Source organism: Anomaloglossus baeobatrachus, unplaced genomic scaffold (genome assembly GCF_048569485.1).
Source record: "Anomaloglossus baeobatrachus isolate aAnoBae1 unplaced genomic scaffold, aAnoBae1.hap1 Scaffold_722, whole genome shotgun sequence".
Classification (NCBI taxonomy): Eukaryota; Metazoa; Chordata; class Amphibia; order Anura; family Aromobatidae; genus Anomaloglossus; species Anomaloglossus baeobatrachus.
In genome coordinates, this window is record NW_027445099.1 from 50,083 (window position 1) to 73,479 (window position 23,397).

Genomic DNA, 23,397 nt, shown 5'->3' on the forward strand with positions numbered 1-23,397 from the left:
AGGGTAAGAAAACTGTTGCCCCCTCCCTGGTCCCCCCCCCTGTCACCCCTGTCCAAACCCCTCCCCCCCCGGCCAACCCTACTGAGGATTCCACTACCTCCACCTCATTTCCCTACTCCTCAGTTGGTCTCCTCACCCCCCCCCCAAAGCCCACTCTCCCTCCCCAGACCATGAGAGCAGAGGGCCTCAGCACTCTTGCACTTTTCACCGAGGAGGATTTTCCAGCTCTTGTCTCCTCAGGTACAGGCCAAAGGAAAAGGAAGGTGGAAGATAGTCCTGTCGCAGAACCTTCCAAGCTGTTCATTGTGGACCTCAATCCACCCCAGGAAGAGGAGGATGGCCTCCTCCCAGAACCGGACGTGTTGGAGCAGATGGTGGAGTCCCTTGTGGCCGAAGAAGAAATGGAGGAGTCGGAAGCCACTGAGGCACCATCCCTGCTCGATCAGCTAGAAGAAGAGGGTCTGCTGGAGATACCCTTACCAGCAGGTGCCAAAGAGGAAGAACCGCCCGACCGGAGTGGTAACTAAGGCACACCGCCTGCTCTAACTTTCTCTTTCCTCCAATGACTGCTAACATTAACATCTTTTCCATTAATGTTAGGAGCATCAGAGACAAGTTCCGACGTCAGACAATTTTTGCGTTCCTTAACACTCAGTCTAGTGATGTATTTTTCCTGCAGGAATGCTCCCTTCCCTCCTCTAGGTCCTTCAACCATCTGGCCAGGGAGTGGACCCATGGCCCATCCTACTGGTCTGGCGGGGGGCGACTGTAGGTCCGCGGGGGTCGCCGTGCTGATCAGGGGAAGCGCCTTCACATTGGACTCTGTTCAGGAAATCGTCTGCGGCAGGTTACTGCTCGTGGATGGCACCTGGGCGGGAGAACCTGTCAGGTTCATCAATGTGTATGCTTCTCCTGTGAAGAGCGATCGACTGGAGCTCCTCCAAGCCCTGCGCCCTCAGCTCGCTACCGCCAGGACGGTAGTGATGGCCGGGGATTTCAACTGCCCGATTGAGGAGGATGGACGCAGTTCTGGAACGGCTGCCAAGTTGGACGTCACATCCAAACTGCTCATTGAGATGGTGACCGAAGCCTCTCTTGTGGACGTTGTTGGCTCCATCGGACACGGATCTGTGAACTATTCATGGTGCCGATCCGATGGCTCGCTGCGTTCCAGGATTGACTTTGTGTTTACCTCTCGGGCGGTTGGGCGGAGTGGGCACTCGATGGTCCCCTGCTTCTTCTCTGACCACAGAGCCATTCACTTTCAAGGTGTGCTGGGCCATGGCTTCCCCATTGGCCCGGGCTCCTGGAAGCTGAACTGCTCTCTGCTGGAAAAGGGTGAGATTCTGGAGGAGCTTAGAGCTGCCTACTCCACATGGCGGGCCTACAAGGCGGGCTTCCAGTCTGTTTCTGACTGGTGGGAATACGTTAAACTCGAGTTCCGTTTCTTCTTTCAGGCAAAGAGTCAACAACAGGCGTGTCTGAAGAGGAGGGACTTCAGGAGACTCCAGCGTGAGCTGCGTTCCCTGCAGGACCTTCTTCGATGCGGCTGGGACGTGAGAGAGGAGCTGGAGGAGACTAAGAGGAGCCTGAAAAGGCACTTCGAGGAGGAGTCCGAGCGAATTGTCTTCCGTTCCAAAGTGGAGAACCTGGAGAAGGGTGAGAAATGTAACTCGTTCTTTTTCAGGAAACTCCACGCCGGTCACACGCCCATGAATGAACTACGAGACGAGAGTGGAAGCATGCGACGCGGGAAAGAGAATGTGATGAAGGTCGTCAGCGACTTCTACAGCGAACTCTACGCCCGCAAGACTACTGACCCCGAGGCCGCCGATAAGTTCCTGTCAGGTATCACTAACCATCTTGACCCTGCAGACGCGGCGGCCATGGACGTTCCTCTGACGGTGGACGAGCTGCTCTCGGCCGCCAAATCCTTTAGTTCTGGCAGGACACCGGGCAGTGACGGCCTCCCAGCAGAGCTCTATGTAGCGCTGGGAGACCTAATCTGTCCGGACCTGTTAGGGCTGTATGAGGAGATGGTGGTGGAGGGCAGAATGCCTCCATCTCTGAGGGAAGGAATGGTCACGATCCTGTACAAGCGTAAAGGAGAGAGGTGCGACCTGAAGAATTGGCGTCCCATCACCCTTCTGAATGTCGACTACAAGATCCTGGCCAAGACGATGGCAACGAGACTGAAGACGGTTATCGGACGGATCATCCACCCGGATCAGACCTGCGGCATCCCCGGACGTCGCATCGCAGACAGCCTGGCTCTCATGCGGGACACGGTCGAGTACATCAAAGCCCGCCGGGTGCACGCAGCCCTGATCTCGTTGGATCAGGAAAAGGCCTTCGACCGTGTTTCCCATGAGTTCCTGGGCAAAGCTCTGCACAGGTTAGGTTTGGGTAACATGTTTTGTTTGTATGTCCAACTAATGTATTTTGATATTCACAGCTCGGTGTTGGTAAACGGCTGGAAGACTGACCCCTTCCCGGTCCTCTCAGGGGTCAGACAAGGCTGTCCTCTGTCACCTCTTCTTTTTGTTTGTGTTATAGAACTCTTTGCAGAGGCTATCCGGCGGAATGGAGAGATCAGAGGGATCACCGCACCAGGACCAGAACGCTTCGAGGTCAAGTGCTCGCTCTACATGGACGACGTGACCGTCTTCTGCGCGGACCGGCGCTCAGTCGACACCCTCGTCCAGACCTGTGAGACCTTCGGACGGGCTTCGGGAGCCAAAGTCAACTGCGGGAAGTCGGAAGCCATGCTCTTCGGGGACTGGCAGCCGGCCTCTTCCGCCCCCTTCCCTTTCAGCATCCAGCCGGATTTCATCAAGGTTCTTGGAGTCTGGTTCGGGAAGGAAGGAGCAGCCCTCAAGTCCTGGGAGGAACGCTTGACCAAGATCACCCAACGGATCGGTCTGTGGAGCCTCAGACGCCTCACCTGTGAGGGCAAAGCACTGGTCCTGCGTAACGAGGTACTGCCCGTGCTGCAGTACACGGCCCAGGCCTGGCCCCCCCTTGCCACCGTGTGCAGGGCCATTACCAGGACGGTGTTTCGTTTTGTCTGGGGATCCAAGATGGACAGAGTAAAGCGGAGCATCATGTACAAGGATCCTCGCAAGGGTGGGAAGGGCGTACCCGATATCCCCACCCTCCTGCGATCCTCCTTCGTATGTGACTGCGTTCGCCGAACTCTGCGAGTCAAGAGAGGTTCCGCGGGTGGGTCCATGTCTCGCTTCTTCCTGCTCCCCCTTTGGAGACGGTTAGGCTGGGACAAGTGGGACAGCTCCTTCCCCTACAACTGGACGGCGCCATGGTTCTACGGAGACGTGGTTCGGTTTGTGAGGGAACACCAACTGGAGGGACTCAAGCCTGATTTGTGGAAGCCAAAGACTATCCACAAACTCATCAGAGCCAAGGACGAAATGGAGAACATTCCAGGACTTCATCACGACACACTGGAGACTGTTTGGACAAACGTGTCATCGGCTGGATTGACCAACGGGCACAAGGACTTGTCATGGATGGCGATACAGGGCGGACTGCCCGTCCGGTCATTCATGCATGCCCGGAACCTGTGCAAAACCCGGTACTGCCAAAGGTGCCCCTTCGTGGAGGAAACATCGCTGCACGCCTTTTGGGACTGCCGTTTCGCACAGCGCCTGTTGGTTGCCCTGGAGGATGACCTGAGGAACTCCGTCCCCAGAGGGAGCCTATCGTACCATTCCGTACTTTATGGACTCTTCCCTGGGACTCACACCGTTGGAGCCATCCAGGAGGCTTGGCGCCTTATGAACTGCTTTAAGGACGCTATTTGGGTCGCCAGGAACCGGCTCATCTTGAAGAGGGAGAGGATGTCTATCCAGGATTGCCGCAGGCTGATCCACAGCCTGCTCAGAGACTATTCCATCATGGACAGTCCGGACGACAGCGCCGAGGAGGAGGTTTAGACCTCTTCCATGCCCCCTCCCTCCTTTTCCCGTTATGTGCGTCTTTCAATAAAGCTTCGGGCCTGTGATTTCCCCACCCTATCCCCCTTTTCCCCTACCCCCATCCCCCAATCGCCGGTTCGTCGTTATTTATTGTCTAACTTTTTCTTTCAGCTTGAGTGTTATGGATAAGCATAGGAGCGTGATGTATAGTTTAGTGCGTCGTACTCTATGGCTATGTAAGAAGGATTGTATATTTCTTTGTGTACGGGGCTGCGGCACTGTACACGGTTTGTTACCTATTTGTGAGTAGTGCAGGATAATAAAGATGCTGTTAAATCTGTTCTTATCAGTTTAATATCTGATACGTCCCCTATCTGGGGACCATATATTAAATGGATTTTTAGAACAGGGAGATGGAAAAAGAGCTTGCTCTGTCCACTCCACGCATTGACCTGGTATTGCAGTACCTCCAGGAACGGTGCACCCCTTCTTAACCCAGTTTCCAAAAGCAGAACTCAATTCACCTGATTCATATTAGCCCGATTTAATGAATTGGAAGAAAGCATACGTCTTCATATGCACCTCAATTTGGCCCATTCACTTTTCACACTTCCTCCTTTTGTTTTTTATCTTTCACACTTTTGACTTTCTTTATTCATCCAAATAGCAAACTCATCACCACTCAACCTGACCAACTCGGCTATGTCCCCGTGCTGCAGTTCTCTGTCTTATCTAGATCATTTGCAATTGAATGGAATAGATCCCTTTTGGACAAAGTGGATTCACCTGCTGCTGCAGTGACCACAGGTGTGATAACATCTAGAATTGGCATCTGGTGCGATCTCTCCGCTTCCACTCCAAAGAAAGTTACCTGTTTATTCCTATCATGCATTGGTTTTTGGGGTTTTCTTTGAGTAATGATGATCTCTTTAGTAGTCTGTTGGCGCCCTCTCCTGGAGGAATAGTTTGCTTGCTCTTGGACATTCTAAAAGAGAGGTCATGATAGACATTGAGCTTCTGAGCTCAATTGGGGACAGTCATGGGTGATGAATGTTTGCAACCTACTGCGAAGCCTCATACCGCAATATAAGGAACGTCAAATACTAAGAAAGGGCGGCCTATGAAAGAATTACTACTTTCAATAAGTACACTTAAACGGCTAATTGGGAATAGAAAAACTGTAAAAAGCCCTCTGAGAAAGCCCCCCTCTAACCTTTGATAGTAAGCTTTTCTGTAGTCTGCCTGTTGATGTATTTTCCGTTTGAACTGTGCACAACATGAAGAGACGGAACACTGGCGGCTTGTCACAATGCCCCCCGATGACATCACAATAGCGCTGCTGCCTAGAAAACAAGCTGCGCAGAAGAAGTTGTTCTTTGGGTGGGAGGGTGGGCTAGTGGAAGGAGGGGGCAATCTCTTTTTTTCCCGGGTGGTAGGGGGATGACAGGAGAAGGGAAGCGGGTGGTGAGAAAGGTACAGAGGGCAGGGTTTGGGGGCTGGGAAGGAAAGGGAAAAGATTAGGGTTTGGGGATGATGAAAGGGCTTTCTACGGGTAAGGATGGCAAAGGGTGGCAGTGACGGAAAGTCAGGCAACCTGTCCTGTCCGTCTTTTTGTATCGTGAATTGGAAAGACTGCAAGGGGGAGGGGAGTTGCTTGCGCCCTAAAGGAGGAGTTATTCAGATTCATTGCAGTGGGCGGCGGCTGCAAAACGCACCATTCTTCTTGTTTTGGCTCTGCAAAGTAGCCTTTTCAAGGGTTGGCTTGGGTGACAAAATGTCTTGTGTAGGCGTGGGTTTGTCTCCCTCTCGCTCTCTCTCCCTAAGATGTGTCCGGCATAGGCCAGGGTGCCACTCGAGGCCCAAACCAATTCTGGTTATCGCTTCTCGGCCTTTTGGCTAAGATCAAGTGTAGTGTTGTTCGAAGAGGTGGTTTAAGCTCCAGGCCACCTTAGTACAATGATACAATGCACACTGGAAGGTTGCGCTTGCTAGTACTCTGGGTGGATAGTATATTCATCTAGTGGAAAACATGGCCCTACCAGGATCGAGGCTATTAGACTGAGTAAGGATGGGGGGCTATGGTACAACGTGCCCCAGGACTGACGACCCTGGAGTGAGTCTGAGCTTGCTGGCTTGGGACCCCGGCAAGCCTTGGGCTCTGTAGCACACCGTACCTTGCCTTTTCATACTTTTTGAGCATATTACCCTATCCCGGCCTTCTGGCTAGGAAGGGAAATTTTTATAACCCCGGTCGGAGGTCTGGTCAGCTTTGGGCTGAGAAACTAACACCCGGTTGGAGGTCCGGGTCAGCTTCGGCTGAGAAACCAACACCCGGTTGGAGGTCCGGGTCAGCTTCGGCTGAGAAACCAACACCCGGTTGGAGGTCCGGGTCAGCTTCGGCTGAGAAACCAACACCCGGTTGGAGGTCCGGGTCAGCTTCGGCTGAGAAACCAACACCCGGTTGGAGGTCCGGTTAGCCTTGGGCTGAGAAACCAACACCGGTTGACGGTCCGGGCAGTTTCGGCTGCGAAACCAACAACTGGTAGCTCTCTACTCCACTTGGGTAAGATGCCTGGGTGGACGCTGGGAGCAACGACAAGGCTCAACCAGGCTTCGGCTTGGGGGAGCACCGAAGATCCCTGACCCTCGCTGTGGCCTTCTGGCTCGGAGGGACGGGGTTGATTTTTGGGGATCCTCTTCTCACGGAGGGGTCCACACGAATCCTAGCCTTTGCACTGTTTTTGGTGTGACTTCGGTCATGCATTTTTGCGGTGCTTTGGAAAGCTTCATTAAATCAAAAATCTGTTCTTATCAGTTTAATATCTGATACGTCCCCTATCTGGGGACCATATATTAAATGGATTTTTAGAACAGGGAGATGGAAAAAGAGCTTGCTCTGTCCACTCCACGCATTGACCTGGTATTGCAGTACCTCCAGGAACGGTGCACCCCTTCTTAACCCAGTTTCCAAAAGCAGAACTCAATTCACCTGATTCATATTAGCCCGATTTAATGAATTGGAAGAAAGCATACGTCTTCATATGCACCTCAATTTGGCCCATTCACTTTTCACACTTCCTCCTTTTGTTTTTTATCTTTCACACTTTTGACTTTCTTTATTCATCCAAATAGCAAACTCATCACCACTCAACCTGACCAACTCGGCTATGTCCCCGTGCTGCAGTTCTCTGTCTTATCTAGATCATTTGCAATTGAATGGAATAGATCCCTTTTGGACAAAGTGGATTCACCTGCTGCTGCAGTGACCACAGGTGTGATAACATCTAGAATTGGCATCTGGTGCGATCTCTCCGCTTCCACTCCAAAGAAAGTTACCTGTTTATTCCTATCATGCATTGGTTTTTGGGGTTTTCTTTGAGTAATGATGATCTCTTTAGTAGTCTGTTGGCGCCCTCTCCTGGAGGAATAGTTTGCTTGCTCTTGGACATTCTAAAAGAGAGGTCATGATAGACATTGAGCTTCTGAGCTCAATTGGGGACAGTCATGGGTGATGAATGTTTGCAACCTACTGCGAAGCCTCATACCGCAATATAAGGAACGTCAAATACTAAGAAAGGGCGGCCTATGAAAGAATTACTACTTTCAATAAGTACACTTAAACGGCTAATTGGGAATAGAAAAACTGTAAAAAGCCCTCTGAGAAAGCCCCCCTCTAACCTTTGATAGTAAGCTTTTCTGTAGTCTGCCTGTTGATGTATTTTCCGTTTGAACTGTGCACAACATGAAGAGACGGAACACTGGCGGCTTGTCACAATGCCCCCCGATGACATCACAATAGCGCTGCTGCCTAGAAAACAAGCTGCGCAGAAGAAGTTGTTCTTTGGGTGGGAGGGTGGGCTAGTGGAAGGAGGGGGCAATCTCTTTTTTTCCCGGGTGGTAGGGGGATGACAGGAGAAGGGAAGCGGGTGGTGAGAAAGGTACAGAGGGCAGGGTTTGGGGGCTGGGAAGGAAAGGGAAAAGATTAGGGTTTGGGGATGATGAAAGGGCTTTCTACGGGTAAGGATGGCAAAGGGTGGCAGTGACGGAAAGTCAGGCAACCTGTCCTGTCCGTCTTTTTGTATCGTGAATTGGAAAGACTGCAAGGGGGAGGGGAGTTGCTTGCGCCCTAAAGGAGGAGTTATTCAGATTCATTGCAGTGGGCGGCGGCTGCAAAACGCACCATTCTTCTTGTTTTGGCTCTGCAAAGCAGCCTTTTCAAGGGTTGGCTTGGGTGACAAAATGTCTTGTGTAGGCGTGGGTTTGTCTCCCTCTCGCTCTCTCTCCCTAAGATGTGTCCGGCATAGGCCAGGGTGCCACTCGAGGCCCAAACCAATTCTGGTTATTGCTTCTCGGCCTTTTGGCTAAGATCAAGTGTAGTATCTGTTCTTATCAGTTTAATATCTGATACGTCCCCTATCTGGGGACCATATATTAAATGGATTTTTAGAACAGGGAGATGGAAAAAGAGCTTGCTCTGTCCACTCCACGCATTGACCTGGTATTGCAGTACCTCCAGGAACGGTGCACCCCTTCTTAACCCAGTTTCCAAAAGCAGAACTCAATTCACCTGATTCATATTAGCCCGATTTAATGAATTGGAAGAAAGCATACGTCTTCATATGCACCTCAATTTGGCCCATTCACTTTTCACACTTCCTCCTTTTGTTTTTTATCTTTCACACTTTTGACTTTCTTTATTCATCCAAATAGCAAACTCATCACCACTCAACCTGACCAACTCGGCTATGTCCCCGTGCTGCAGTTCTCTGTCTTATCTAGATCATTTGCAATTGAATGGAATAGATCCCTTTTGGACAAAGTGGATTCACCTGCTGCTGCAGTGACCACAGGTGTGATAACATCTAGAATTGGCATCTGGTGCGATCTCTCCGCTTCCACTCCAAAGAAAGTTACCTGTTTATTCCTATCATGCATTGGTTTTTGGGGTTTTCTTTGAGTAATGATGATCTCTTTAGTAGTCTGTTGGCGCCCTCTCCTGGAGGAATAGTTTGCTTGCTCTTGGACATTCTAAAAGAGAGGTCATGATAGACATTGAGCTTCTGAGCTCAATTGGGGACAGTCATGGGTGATGAATGTTTGCAACCTACTGCGAAGCCTCATACCGCAATATAAGGAACGTCAAATACTAAGAAAGGGCGGCCTATGAAAGAATTACTACTTTCAATAAGTACACTTAAACGGCTAATTGGGAATAGAAAAACTGTAAAAAGCCCTCTGAGAAAGCCCCCCTCTAACCTTTGATAGTAAGCTTTTCTGTAGTCTGCCTGTTGATGTATTTTCCGTTTGAACTGTGCACAACATGAAGAGACGGAACACTGGCGGCTTGTCACAATGCCCCCCGATGACATCACAATAGCGCTGCTGCCTAGAAAACAAGCTGCGCAGAAGAAGTTGTTCTTTGGGTGGGAGGGTGGGCTAGTGGAAGGAGGGGGCAATCTCTTTTTTTCCCGGGTGGTAGGGGGATGACAGGAGAAGGGAAGCGGGTGGTGAGAAAGGTACAGAGGGCAGGGTTTGGGGGCTGGGAAGGAAAGGGAAAAGATTAGGGTTTGGGGATGATGAAAGGGCTTTCTACGGGTAAGGATGGCAAAGGGTGGCAGTGACGGAAAGTCAGGCAACCTGTCCTGTCCGTCTTTTTGTATCGTGAATTGGAAAGACTGCAAGGGGGAGGGGAGTTGCTTGCGCCCTAAAGGAGGAGTTATTCAGATTCATTGCAGTGGGCGGCGGCTGCAAAACGCACCATTCTTCTTGTTTTGGCTCTGCAAAGCAGCCTTTTCAAGGGTTGGCTTGGGTGACAAAATGTCTTGTGTAGGCGTGGGTTTGTCTCCCTCTCGCTCTCTCTCCCTAAGATGTGTCCGGCATAGGCCAGGGTGCCACTCGAGGCCCAAACCAATTCTGGTTATCGCTTCTCGGCCTTTTGGCTAAGATCAAGTGTAGTATCTGTTCTTATCAGTTTAATATCTGATACGTCCCCTATCTGGGGACCATATATTAAATGGATTTTTAGAACAGGGAGATGGAAAAAGAGCTTGCTCTGTCCACTCCACGCATTGACCTGGTATTGCAGTACCTCCAGGAACGGTGCACCCCTTCTTAACCCAGTTTCCAAAAGCAGAACTCAATTCACCTGATTCATATTAGCCCGATTTAATGAATTGGAAGAAAGCATACGTCTTCATATGCACCTCAATTTGGCCCATTCACTTTTCACACTTCCTCCTTTTGTTTTTTATCTTTCACACTTTTGACTTTCTTTATTCATCCAAATAGCAAACTCATCACCACTCAACCTGACCAACTCGGCTATGTCCCCGTGCTGCAGTTCTCTGTCTTATCTAGATCATTTGCAATTGAATGGAATAGATCCCTTTTGGACAAAGTGGATTCACCTGCTGCTGCAGTGACCACAGGTGTGATAACATCTAGAATTGGCATCTGGTGCGATCTCTCCGCTTCCACTCCAAAGAAAGTTACCTGTTTATTCCTATCATGCATTGGTTTTTGGGGTTTTCTTTGAGTAATGATGATCTCTTTAGTAGTCTGTTGGCGCCCTCTCCTGGAGGAATAGTTTGCTTGCTCTTGGACATTCTAAAAGAGAGGTCATGATAGACATTGAGCTTCTGAGCTCAATTGGGGACAGTCATGGGTGATGAATGTTTGCAACCTACTGCGAAGCCTCATACCGCAATATAAGGAACGTCAAATACTAAGAAAGGGCGGCCTATGAAAGAATTACTACTTTCAATAAGTACACTTAAACGGCTAATTGGGAATAGAAAAACTGTAAAAAGCCCTCTGAGAAAGCCCCCCTCTAACCTTTGATAGTAAGCTTTTCTGTAGTCTGCCTGTTGATGTATTTTCCGTTTGAACTGTGCACAACATGAAGAGACGGAACACTGGCGGCTTGTCACAATGCCCCCCGATGACATCACAATAGCGCTGCTGCCTAGAAAACAAGCTGCGCAGAAGAAGTTGTTCTTTGGGTGGGAGGGTGGGCTAGTGGAAGGAGGGGGCAATCTCTTTTTTTCCCGGGTGGTAGGGGGATGACAGGAGAAGGGAAGCGGGTGGTGAGAAAGGTACAGAGGGCAGGGTTTGGGGGCTGGGAAGGAAAGGGAAAAGATTAGGGTTTGGGGATGATGAAAGGGCTTTCTACGGGTAAGGATGGCAAAGGGTGGCAGTGACGGAAAGTCAGGCAACCTGTCCTGTCCGTCTTTTTGTATCGTGAATTGGAAAGACTGCAAGGGGGAGGGGAGTTGCTTGCGCCCTAAAGGAGGAGTTATTCAGATTCATTGCAGTGGGCGGCGGCTGCAAAACGCACCATTCTTCTTGTTTTGGCTCTGCAAAGCAGCCTTTTCAAGGGTTGGCTTGGGTGACAAAATGTCTTGTGTAGGCGTGGGTTTGTCTCCCTCTCGCTCTCTCTCCCTAAGATGTGTCCGGCATAGGCCAGGGTGCCACTCGAGGCCCAAACCAATTCTGGTTATCGCTTCTCGGCCTTTTGGCTAAGATCAAGTGTAGTATCTGTTCTTATCAGTTTAATATCTGATACGTCCCCTATCTGGGGACCATATATTAAATGGATTTTTAGAACAGGGAGATGGAAAAAGAGCTTGCTCTGTCCACTCCACGCATTGACCTGGTATTGCAGTACCTCCAGGAACGGTGCACCCCTTCTTAACCCAGTTTCCAAAAGCAGAACTCAATTCACCTGATTCATATTAGCCCGATTTAATGAATTGGAAGAAAGCATACGTCTTCATATGCACCTCAATTTGGCCCATTCACTTTTCACACTTCCTCCTTTTGTTTTTTATCTTTCACACTTTTGACTTTCTTTATTCATCCAAATAGCAAACTCATCACCACTCAACCTGACCAACTCGGCTATGTCCCCGTGCTGCAGTTCTCTGTCTTATCTAGATCATTTGCAATTGAATGGAATAGATCCCTTTTGGACAAAGTGGATTCACCTGCTGCTGCAGTGACCACAGGTGTGATAACATCTAGAATTGGCATCTGGTGCGATCTCTCCGCTTCCACTCCAAAGAAAGTTACCTGTTTATTCCTATCATGCATTGGTTTTTGGGGTTTTCTTTGAGTAATGATGATCTCTTTAGTAGTCTGTTGGCGCCCTCTCCTGGAGGAATAGTTTGCTTGCTCTTGGACATTCTAAAAGAGAGGTCATGATAGACATTGAGCTTCTGAGCTCAATTGGGGACAGTCATGGGTGATGAATGTTTGCAACCTACTGCGAAGCCTCATACCGCAATATAAGGAACGTCAAATACTAAGAAAGGGCGGCCTATGAAAGAATTACTACTTTCAATAAGTACACTTAAACGGCTAATTGGGAATAGAAAAACTGTAAAAAGCCCTCTGAGAAAGCCCCCCTCTAACCTTTGATAGTAAGCTTTTCTGTAGTCTGCCTGTTGATGTATTTTCCGTTTGAACTGTGCACAACATGAAGAGACGGAACACTGGCGGCTTGTCACAATGCCCCCCGATGACATCACAATAGCGCTGCTGCCTAGAAAACAAGCTGCGCAGAAGAAGTTGTTCTTTGGGTGGGAGGGTGGGCTAGTGGAAGGAGGGGGCAATCTCTTTTTTTCCCGGGTGGTAGGGGGATGACAGGAGAAGGGAAGCGGGTGGTGAGAAAGGTACAGAGGGCAGGGTTTGGGGGCTGGGAAGGAAAGGGAAAAGATTAGGGTTTGGGGATGATGAAAGGGCTTTCTACGGGTAAGGATGGCAAAGGGTGGCAGTGACGGAAAGTCAGGCAACCTGTCCTGTCCGTCTTTTTGTATCGTGAATTGGAAAGACTGCAAGGGGGAGGGGAGTTGCTTGCGCCCTAAAGGAGGAGTTATTCAGATTCATTGCAGTGGGCGGCGGCTGCAAAACGCACCATTCTTCTTGTTTTGGCTCTGCAAAGCAGCCTTTTCAAGGGTTGGCTTGGGTGACAAAATGTCTTGTGTAGGCGTGGGTTTGTCTCCCTCTCGCTCTCTCTCCCTAAGATGTGTCCGGCATAGGCCAGGGTGCCACTCGAGGCCCAAACCAATTCTGGTTATCGCTTCTCGGCCTTTTGGCTAAGATCAAGTGTAGTATCTGTTCTTATCAGTTTAATATCTGATACGTCCCCTATCTGGGGACCATATATTAAATGGATTTTTAGAACAGGGAGATGGAAAAAGAGCTTGCTCTGTCCACTCCACGCATTGACCTGGTATTGCAGTACCTCCAGGAACGGTGCACCCCTTCTTAACCCAGTTTCCAAAAGCAGAACTCAATTCACCTGATTCATATTAGCCCGATTTAATGAATTGGAAGAAAGCATACGTCTTCATATGCACCTCAATTTGGCCCATTCACTTTTCACACTTCCTCCTTTTGTTTTTTATCTTTCACACTTTTGACTTTCTTTATTCATCCAAATAGCAAACTCATCACCACTCAACCTGACCAACTCGGCTATGTCCCCGTGCTGCAGTTCTCTGTCTTATCTAGATCATTTGCAATTGAATGGAATAGATCCCTTTTGGACAAAGTGGATTCACCTGCTGCTGCAGTGACCACAGGTGTGATAACATCTAGAATTGGCATCTGGTGCGATCTCTCCGCTTCCACTCCAAAGAAAGTTACCTGTTTATTCCTATCATGCATTGGTTTTTGGGGTTTTCTTTGAGTAATGATGATCTCTTTAGTAGTCTGTTGGCGCCCTCTCCTGGAGGAATAGTTTGCTTGCTCTTGGACATTCTAAAAGAGAGGTCATGATAGACATTGAGCTTCTGAGCTCAATTGGGGACAGTCATGGGTGATGAATGTTTGCAACCTACTGCGAAGCCTCATACCGCAATATAAGGAACGTCAAATACTAAGAAAGGGCGGCCTATGAAAGAATTACTACTTTCAATAAGTACACTTAAACGGCTAATTGGGAATAGAAAAACTGTAAAAAGCCCTCTGAGAAAGCCCCCCTCTAACCTTTGATAGTAAGCTTTTCTGTAGTCTGCCTGTTGATGTATTTTCCGTTTGAACTGTGCACAACATGAAGAGACGGAACACTGGCGGCTTGTCACAATGCCCCCCGATGACATCACAATAGCGCTGCTGCCTAGAAAACAAGCTGCGCAGAAGAAGTTGTTCTTTGGGTGGGAGGGTGGGCTAGTGGAAGGAGGGGGCAATCTCTTTTTTTCCCGGGTGGTAGGGGGATGACAGGAGAAGGGAAGCGGGTGGTGAGAAAGGTACAGAGGGCAGGGTTTGGGGGCTGGGAAGGAAAGGGAAAAGATTAGGGTTTGGGGATGATGAAAGGGCTTTCTACGGGTAAGGATGGCAAAGGGTGGCAGTGACGGAAAGTCAGGCAACCTGTCCTGTCCGTCTTTTTGTATCGTGAATTGGAAAGACTGCAAGGGGGAGGGGAGTTGCTTGCGCCCTAAAGGAGGAGTTATTCAGATTCATTGCAGTGGGCGGCGGCTGCAAAACGCACCATTCTTCTTGTTTTGGCTCTGCAAAGCAGCCTTTTCAAGGGTTGGCTTGGGTGACAAAATGTCTTGTGTAGGCGTGGGTTTGTCTCCCTCTCGCTCTCTCTCCCTAAGATGTGTCCGGCATAGGCCAGGGTGCCACTCGAGGCCCAAACCAATTCTGGTTATCGCTTCTCGGCCTTTTGGCTAAGATCAAGTGTAGTATCTGTTCTTATCAGTTTAATATCTGATACGTCCCCTATCTGGGGACCATATATTAAATGGATTTTTAGAACAGGGAGATGGAAAAAGAGCTTGCTCTGTCCACTCCACGCATTGACCTGGTATTGCAGTACCTCCAGGAACGGTGCACCCCTTCTTAACCCAGTTTCCAAAAGCAGAACTCAATTCACCTGATTCATATTAGCCCGATTTAATGAATTGGAAGAAAGCATACGTCTTCATATGCACCTCAATTTGGCCCATTCACTTTTCACACTTCCTCCTTTTGTTTTTTATCTTTCACACTTTTGACTTTCTTTATTCATCCAAATAGCAAACTCATCACCACTCAACCTGACCAACTCGGCTATGTCCCCGTGCTGCAGTTCTCTGTCTTATCTAGATCATTTGCAATTGAATGGAATAGATCCCTTTTGGACAAAGTGGATTCACCTGCTGCTGCAGTGACCACAGGTGTGATAACATCTAGAATTGGCATCTGGTGCGATCTCTCCGCTTCCACTCCAAAGAAAGTTACCTGTTTATTCCTATCATGCATTGGTTTTTGGGGTTTTCTTTGAGTAATGATGATCTCTTTAGTAGTCTGTTGGCGCCCTCTCCTGGAGGAATAGTTTGCTTGCTCTTGGACATTCTAAAAGAGAGGTCATGATAGACATTGAGCTTCTGAGCTCAATTGGGGACAGTCATGGGTGATGAATGTTTGCAACCTACTGCGAAGCCTCATACCGCAATATAAGGAACGTCAAATACTAAGAAAGGGCGGCCTATGAAAGAATTACTACTTTCAATAAGTACACTTAAACGGCTAATTGGGAATAGAAAAACTGTAAAAAGCCCTCTGAGAAAGCCCCCCTCTAACCTTTGATAGTAAGCTTTTCTGTAGTCTGCCTGTTGATGTATTTTCCGTTTGAACTGTGCACAACATGAAGAGACGGAACACTGGCGGCTTGTCACAATGCCCCCCGATGACATCACAATAGCGCTGCTGCCTAGAAAACAAGCTGCGCAGAAGAAGTTGTTCTTTGGGTGGGAGGGTGGGCTAGTGGAAGGAGGGGGCAATCTCTTTTTTTCCCGGGTGGTAGGGGGATGACAGGAGAAGGGAAGCGGGTGGTGAGAAAGGTACAGAGGGCAGGGTTTGGGGGCTGGGAAGGAAAGGGAAAAGATTAGGGTTTGGGGATGATGAAAGGGCTTTCTACGGGTAAGGATGGCAAAGGGTGGCAGTGACGGAAAGTCAGGCAACCTGTCCTGTCCGTCTTTTTGTATCGTGAATTGGAAAGACTGCAAGGGGGAGGGGAGTTGCTTGCGCCCTAAAGGAGGAGTTATTCAGATTCATTGCAGTGGGCGGCGGCTGCAAAACGCACCATTCTTCTTGTTTTGGCTCTGCAAAGCAGCCTTTTCAAGGGTTGGCTTGGGTGACAAAATGTCTTGTGTAGGCGTGGGTTTGTCTCCCTCTCGCTCTCTCTCCCTAAGATGTGTCCGGCATAGGCCAGGGTGCCACTCGAGGCCCAAACCAATTCTGGTTATCGCTTCTCGGCCTTTTGGCTAAGATCAAGTGTAGTATCTGTTCTTATCAGTTTAATATCTGATACGTCCCCTATCTGGGGACCATATATTAAATGGATTTTTAGAACAGGGAGATGGAAAAAGAGCTTGCTCTGTCCACTCCACGCATTGACCTGGTATTGCAGTACCTCCAGGAACGGTGCACCCCTTCTTAACCCAGTTTCCAAAAGCAGAACTCAATTCACCTGATTCATATTAGCCCGATTTAATGAATTGGAAGAAAGCATACGTCTTCATATGCACCTCAATTTGGCCCATTCACTTTTCACACTTCCTCCTTTTGTTTTTTATCTTTCACACTTTTGACTTTCTTTATTCATCCAAATAGCAAACTCATCACCACTCAACCTGACCAACTCGGCTATGTCCCCGTGCTGCAGTTCTCTGTCTTATCTAGATCATTTGCAATTGAATGGAATAGATCCCTTTTGGACAAAGTGGATTCACCTGCTGCTGCAGTGACCACAGGTGTGATAACATCTAGAATTGGCATCTGGTGCGATCTCTCCGCTTCCACTCCAAAGAAAGTTACCTGTTTATTCCTATCATGCATTGGTTTTTGGGGTTTTCTTTGAGTAATGATGATCTCTTTAGTAGTCTGTTGGCGCCCTCTCCTGGAGGAATAGTTTGCTTGCTCTTGGACATTCTAAAAGAGAGGTCATGATAGACATTGAGCTTCTGAGCTCAATTGGGGACAGTCATGGGTGATGAATGTTTGCAACCTACTGCGAAGCCTCATACCGCAATATAAGGAACGTCAAATACTAAGAAAGGGCGGCCTATGAAAGAATTACTACTTTCAATAAGTACACTTAAACGGCTAATTGGGAATAGAAAAACTGTAAAAAGCCCTCTGAGAAAGCCCCCCTCTAACCTTTGATAGTAAGCTTTTCTGTAGTCTGCCTGTTGATGTATTTTCCGTTTGAACTGTGCACAACATGAAGAGACGGAACACTGGCGGCTTGTCACAATGCCCCCCGATGACATCACAATAGCGCTGCTGCCTAGAAAACAAGCTGCGCAGAAGAAGTTGTTCTTTGGGTGGGAGGGTGGGCTAGTGGAAGGAGGGGGCAATCTCTTTTTTTCCCGGGTGGTAGGGGGATGACAGGAGAAGGGAAGCGGGTGGTGAGAAAGGTACAGAGGGCAGGGTTTGGGGGCTGGGAAGGAAAGGGAAAAGATTAGGGTTTGGGGATGATGAAAGGGCTTTCTACGGGTAAGGATGGCAAAGGGTGGCAGTGACGGAAAGTCAGGCAACCTGTCCTGTCCGTCTTTTTGTATCGTGAATTGGAAAGACTGCAAGGGGGAGGGGAGTTGCTTGCGCCCTAAAGGAGGAGTTATTCAGATTCATTGCAGTGGGCGGCGGCTGCAAAACGCACCATTCTTCTTGTTTTGGCTCTGCAAAGCAGCCTTTTCAAGGGTTGGCTTGGGTGACAAAATGTCTTGTGTAGGCGTGGGTTTGTCTCCCTCTCGCTCTCTCTCCCTAAGATGTGTCCGGCATAGGCCAGGGTGCCACTCGAGGCCCAAACCAATTCTGGTTATCGCTTCTCGGCCTTTTGGCTAAGATCAAGTGTAGTATCTGTTCTTATCAGTTTAATATCTGATACGTCCCCTATCTGGGGACCATATATTAAATGGATTTTTAGAACAGGGAGATGGAAAAAGAGCTTGCTCTGTCCACTCCACGCATTGACCTGGTATTGCAGTACCTCCAGGAACGGTGCACCCCTTCTTAACCCAGTTTCCAAAAGCAGAACTCAATTCACCTGATTCATATTAGCCCGATTTAATGAATTGGAAGAAAGCATACGTCTTCATATGCACCTCAATTTGGCCCATTCACTTTTCACACTTCCTCCTTTTGTTTTTTATCTTTCACACTTTTGACTTTCTTTATTCATCCAAATAGCAAACTCATCACCACTCAACCTGACCAACTCGGCTATGTCCCCGTGCTGCAGTTCTCTGTCTTATCTAGATCATTTGCAATTGAATGGAATAGATCCCTTTTGGACAAAGTGGATTCACCTGCTGCTGCAGTGACCACAGGTGTGATAACATCTAGAATTGGCATCTGGTGCGATCTCTCCGCTTCCACTCCAAAGAAAGTTACCTGTTTATTCCTATCATGCATTGGTTTTTGGGGTTTTCTTTGAGTAATGATGATCTCTTTAGTAGTCTGTTGGCGCCCTCTCCTGGAGGAATAGTTTGCTTGCTCTTGGACATTCTAAAAGAGAGGTCATGATAGACATTGAGCTTCTGAGCTCAATTGGGGACAGTCATGGGTGATGAATGTTTGCAACCTACTGCGAAGCCTCATACCGCAATATAAGGAACGTCAAATACTAAGAAAGGGCGGCCTATGAAAGAATTACTACTTTCAATAAGTACACTTAAACGGCTAATTGGGAATAGAAAAACTGTAAAAAGCCCTCTGAGAAAGCCCCCCTCTAACCTTTGATAGTAAGCTTTTCTGTAGTCTGCCTGTTGATGTATTTTCCGTTTGAACTGTGCACAACATGAAGAGACGGAACACTGGCGGCTTGTCACAATGCCCCCCGATGACATCACAATAGCGCTGCTGCCTAGAAAACAAGCTGCGCAGAAGAAGTTGTTCTTTGGGTGGGAGGGTGGGCTAGTGGAAGGAGGGGGCAATCTCTTTTTTTCCCGGGTGGTAGGGGGATGACAGGAGAAGGGAAGCGGGTGGTGAGAAAGGTACAGAGGGCAGGGTTTGGGGGCTGGGAAGGAAAGGGAAAAGATTAGGGTTTGGGGATGATGAAAGGGCTTTCTACGGGTAAGGATGGCAAAGGGTGGCAGTGACGGAAAGTCAGGCAACCTGTCCTGTCCGTCTTTTTGTATCGTGAATTGGAAAGACTGCAAGGGGGAGGGGAGTTGCTTGCGCCCTAAAGGAGGAGTTATTCAGATTCATTGCAGTGGGCGGCGGCTGCAAAACGCACCATTCTTCTTGTTTTGGCTCTGCAAAGCAGCCTTTTCAAGGGTTGGCTTGGGTGACAAAATGTCTTGTGTAGGCGTGGGTTTGTCTCCCTCTCGCTCTCTCTCCCTAAGATGTGTCCGGCATAGGCCAGGGTGCCACTCGAGGCCCAAACCAATTCTGGTTATCGCTTCTCGGCCTTTTGGCTAAGATCAAGTGTAGTATCTGTTCTTATCAGTTTAATATCTGATACGTCCCCTATCTGGGGACCATATATTAAATGGATTTTTAGAACAGGGAGATGGAAAAAGAGCTTGCTCTGTCCACTCCACGCATTGACCTGGTATTGCAGTACCTCCAGGAACGGTGCACCCCTTCTTAACCCAGTTTCCAAAAGCAGAACTCAATTCACCTGATTCATATTAGCCCGATTTAATGAATTGGAAGAAAGCATACGTCTTCATATGCACCTCAATTTGGCCCATTCACTTTTCACACTTCCTCCTTTTGTTTTTTATCTTTCACACTTTTGACTTTCTTTATTCATCCAAATAGCAAACTCATCACCACTCAACCTGACCAACTCGGCTATGTCCCCGTGCTGCAGTTCTCTGTCTTATCTAGATCATTTGCAATTGAATGGAATAGATCCCTTTTGGACAAAGTGGATTCACCTGCTGCTGCAGTGACCACAGGTGTGATAACATCTAGAATTGGCATCTGGTGCGATCTCTCCGCTTCCACTCCAAAGAAAGTTACCTGTTTATTCCTATCATGCATTGGTTTTTGGGGTTTTCTTTGAGTAATGATGATCTCTTTAGTAGTCTGTTGGCGCCCTCTCCTGGAGGAATAGTTTGCTTGCTCTTGGACATTCTAAAAGAGAGGTCATGATAGACATTGAGCTTCTGAGCTCAATTGGGGACAGTCATGGGTGATGAATGTTTGCAACCTACTGCGAAGCCTCATACCGCAATATAAGGAACGTCAAATACTAAGAAAGGGCGGCCTATGAAAGAATTACTACTTTCAATAAGTACACTTAAACGGCTAATTGGGAATAGAAAAACTGTAAAAAGCCCTCTGAGAAAGCCCCCCTCTAACCTTTGATAGTAAGCTTTTCTGTAGTCTGCCTGTTGATGTATTTTCCGTTTGAACTGTGCACAACATGAAGAGACGGAACACTGGCGGCTTGTCACAATGCCCCCCGATGACATCACAATAGCGCTGCTGCCTAGAAAACAAGCTGCGCAGAAGAAGTTGTTCTTTGGGTGGGAGGGTGGGCTAGTGGAAGGAGGGGGCAATCTCTTTTTTTCCCGGGTGGTAGGGGGATGACAGGAGAAGGGAAGCGGGTGGTGAGAAAGGTACAGAGGGCAGGGTTTGGGGGCTGGGAAGGAAAGGGAAAAGATTAGGGTTTGGGGATGATGAAAGGGCTTTCTACGGGTAAGGATGGCAAAGGGTGGCAGTGACGGAAAGTCAGGCAACCTGTCCTGTCCGTCTTTTTGTATCGTGAATTGGAAAGACTGCAAGGGGGAGGGGAGTTGCTTGCGCCCTAAAGGAGGAGTTATTCAGATTCATTGCAGTGGGCGGCGGCTGCAAAACGCACCATTCTTCTTGTTTTGGCTCTGCAAAGCAGCCTTTTCAAGGGTTGGCTTGGGTGACAAAATGTCTTGTGTAGGCGTGGGTTTGTCTCCCTCTCGCTCTCTCTCCCTAAGATGTGTCCGGCATAGGCCAGGGTGCCACTCGAGGCCCAAACCAATTCTGGTTATCGCTTCTCGGCCTTTTGGCTAAGATCAAGTGTAGTATCTGTTCTTATCAGTTTAATATCTGATACGTCCCCTATCTGGGGACCATATATTAAATGGATTTTTAGAACAGGGAGATGGAAAAAGAGCTTGCTCTGTCCACTCCACGCATTGACCTGGTATTGCAGTACCTCCAGGAACGGTGCACCCCTTCTTAACCCAGTTTCCAAAAGCAGAACTCAATTCACCTGATTCATATTAGCCCGATTTAATGAATTGGAAGAAAGCATACGTCTTCATATGCACCTCAATTTGGCCCATTCACTTTTCACACTTCCTCCTTTTGTTTTTTATCTTTCACACTTTTGACTTTCTTTATTCATCCAAATAGCAAACTCATCACCACTCAACCTGACCAACTCGGCTATGTCCCCGTGCTGCAGTTCTCTGTCTTATCTAGATCATTTGCAATTGAATGGAATAGATCCCTTTTGGACAAAGTGGATTCACCTGCTGCTGCAGTGACCACAGGTGTGATAACATCTAGAATTGGCATCTGGTGCGATCTCTCCGCTTCCACTCCAAAGAAAGTTACCTGTTTATTCCTATCATGCATTGGTTTTTGGGGTTTTCTTTGAGTAATGATGATCTCTTTAGTAGTCTGTTGGCGCCCTCTCCTGGAGGAATAGTTTGCTTGCTCTTGGACATTCTAAAAGAGAGGTCATGATAGACATTGAGCTTCTGAGCTCAATTGGGGACAGTCATGGGTGATGAATGTTTGCAACCTACTGCGAAGCCTCATACCGCAATATAAGGAACGTCAAATACTAAGAAAGGGCGGCCTATGAAAGAATTACTACTTTCAATAAGTACACTTAAACGGCTAATTGGGAATAGAAAAACTGTAAAAAGCCCTCTGAGAAAGCCCCCCTCTAACCTTTGATAGTAAGCTTTTCTGTAGTCTGCCTGTTGATGTATTTTCCGTTTGAACTGTGCACAACATGAAGAGACGGAACACTGGCGGCTTGTCACAATGCCCCCCGATGACATCACAATAGCGCTGCTGCCTAGAAAACAAGCTGCGCAGAAGAAGTTGTTCTTTGGGTGGGAGGGTGGGCTAGTGGAAGGAGGGGGCAATCTCTTTTTTTCCCGGGTGGTAGGGGGATGACAGGAGAAGGGAAGCGGGTGGTGAGAAAGGTACAGAGGGCAGGGTTTGGGGGCTGGGAAGGAAAGGGAAAAGATTAGGGTTTGGGGATGATGAAAGGGCTTTCTACGGGTAAGGATGGCAAAGGGTGGCAGTGACGGAAAGTCAGGCAACCTGTCCTGTCCGTCTTTTTGTATCGTGAATTGGAAAGACTGCAAGGGGGAGGGGAGTTGCTTGCGCCCTAAAGGAGGAGTTATTCAGATTCATTGCAGTGGGCGGCGGCTGCAAAACGCACCATTCTTCTTGTTTTGGCTCTGCAAAGCAGCCTTTTCAAGGGTTGGCTTGGGTGACAAAATGTCTTGTGTAGGCGTGGGTTTGTCTCCCTCTCGCTCTCTCTCCCTAAGATGTGTCCGGCATAGGCCAGGGTGCCACTCGAGGCCCAAACCAATTCTGGTTATCGCTTCTCGGCCTTTTGGCTAAGATCAAGTGTAGTATCTGTTCTTATCAGTTTAATATCTGATACGTCCCCTATCTGGGGACCATATATTAAATGGATTTTTAGAACAGGGAGATGGAAAAAGAGCTTGCTCTGTCCACTCCACGCATTGACCTGGTATTGCAGTACCTCCAGGAACGGTGCACCCCTTCTTAACCCAGTTTCCAAAAGCAGAACTCAATTCACCTGATTCATATTAGCCCGATTTAATGAATTGGAAGAAAGCATACGTCTTCATATGCACCTCAATTTGGCCCATTCACTTTTCACACTTCCTCCTTTTGTTTTTTATCTTTCACACTTTTGACTTTCTTTATTCATCCAAATAGCAAACTCATCACCACTCAACCTGACCAACTCGGCTATGTCCCCGTGCTGCAGTTCTCTGTCTTATCTAGATCATTTGCAATTGAATGGAATAGATCCCTTTTGGACAAAGTGGATTCACCTGCTGCTGCAGTGACCACAGGTGTGATAACATCTAGAATTGGCATCTGGTGCGATCTCTCCGCTTCCACTCCAAAGAAAGTTACCTGTTTATTCCTATCATGCATTGGTTTTTGGGGTTTTCTTTGAGTAATGATGATCTCTTTAGTAGTCTGTTGGCGCCCTCTCCTGGAGGAATAGTTTGCTTGCTCTTGGACATTCTAAAAGAGAGGTCATGATAGACATTGAGCTTCTGAGCTCAATTGGGGACAGTCATGGGTGATGAATGTTTGCAACCTACTGCGAAGCCTCATACCGCAATATAAGGAACGTCAAATACTAAGAAAGGGCGGCCTATGAAAGAATTACTACTTTCAATAAGTACACTTAAACGGCTAATTGGGAATAGAAAAACTGTAAAAAGCCCTCTGAGAAAGCCCCCCTCTAACCTTT

General features: G+C 48.2%; 12 non-coding genes across 12 annotated transcripts; all 12 read left to right on the top strand.

The window, feature by feature from the left end:
- Positions 1-4,227: 4,227 nt before the first annotated feature.
- Positions 4,228-4,424, top strand: LOC142287378 (U2 spliceosomal RNA). The gene has a single exon (XR_012748363.1). It is a non-coding gene; the product is annotated as a U2 spliceosomal RNA (small nuclear RNA).
- Positions 4,425-6,693: 2,269 nt separating this feature from the next.
- LOC142287376 (U2 spliceosomal RNA) lies at positions 6,694-6,889 on the top strand. The gene has a single exon (XR_012748361.1). It is a non-coding gene; the product is annotated as a U2 spliceosomal RNA (small nuclear RNA).
- Positions 6,890-8,276: 1,387 nt separating this feature from the next.
- LOC142287370 (U2 spliceosomal RNA) lies at positions 8,277-8,467 on the top strand. The gene has a single exon (XR_012748355.1). It is a non-coding gene; the product is annotated as a U2 spliceosomal RNA (small nuclear RNA).
- Positions 8,468-9,854: 1,387 nt separating this feature from the next.
- Positions 9,855-10,045, top strand: LOC142287405 (U2 spliceosomal RNA). The gene has a single exon (XR_012748385.1). It is a non-coding gene; the product is annotated as a U2 spliceosomal RNA (small nuclear RNA).
- A 1,387-nt stretch (positions 10,046-11,432) lies between these two features.
- On the top strand, positions 11,433-11,623 carry LOC142287406 (U2 spliceosomal RNA). Its single transcript, XR_012748386.1, has one exon. It is a non-coding gene; the product is annotated as a U2 spliceosomal RNA (small nuclear RNA).
- Positions 11,624-13,010: 1,387 nt separating this feature from the next.
- On the top strand, positions 13,011-13,201 carry LOC142287408 (U2 spliceosomal RNA). Its single transcript, XR_012748387.1, has one exon. It is a non-coding gene; the product is annotated as a U2 spliceosomal RNA (small nuclear RNA).
- A 1,387-nt stretch (positions 13,202-14,588) lies between these two features.
- LOC142287409 (U2 spliceosomal RNA) lies at positions 14,589-14,779 on the top strand. The gene has a single exon (XR_012748388.1). It is a non-coding gene; the product is annotated as a U2 spliceosomal RNA (small nuclear RNA).
- A 1,387-nt stretch (positions 14,780-16,166) lies between these two features.
- On the top strand, positions 16,167-16,357 carry LOC142287410 (U2 spliceosomal RNA). The gene has a single exon (XR_012748389.1). It is a non-coding gene; the product is annotated as a U2 spliceosomal RNA (small nuclear RNA).
- A 1,387-nt stretch (positions 16,358-17,744) lies between these two features.
- Positions 17,745-17,935, top strand: LOC142287411 (U2 spliceosomal RNA). Its single transcript, XR_012748390.1, has one exon. It is a non-coding gene; the product is annotated as a U2 spliceosomal RNA (small nuclear RNA).
- Positions 17,936-19,322: 1,387 nt separating this feature from the next.
- On the top strand, positions 19,323-19,513 carry LOC142287412 (U2 spliceosomal RNA). Its single transcript, XR_012748391.1, has one exon. It is a non-coding gene; the product is annotated as a U2 spliceosomal RNA (small nuclear RNA).
- A 1,387-nt stretch (positions 19,514-20,900) lies between these two features.
- Positions 20,901-21,091, top strand: LOC142287413 (U2 spliceosomal RNA). Its single transcript, XR_012748392.1, has one exon. It is a non-coding gene; the product is annotated as a U2 spliceosomal RNA (small nuclear RNA).
- A 1,387-nt stretch (positions 21,092-22,478) lies between these two features.
- On the top strand, positions 22,479-22,669 carry LOC142287414 (U2 spliceosomal RNA). The gene has a single exon (XR_012748393.1). It is a non-coding gene; the product is annotated as a U2 spliceosomal RNA (small nuclear RNA).
- The last annotated feature ends 728 nt before the right edge of the window (positions 22,670-23,397 follow it).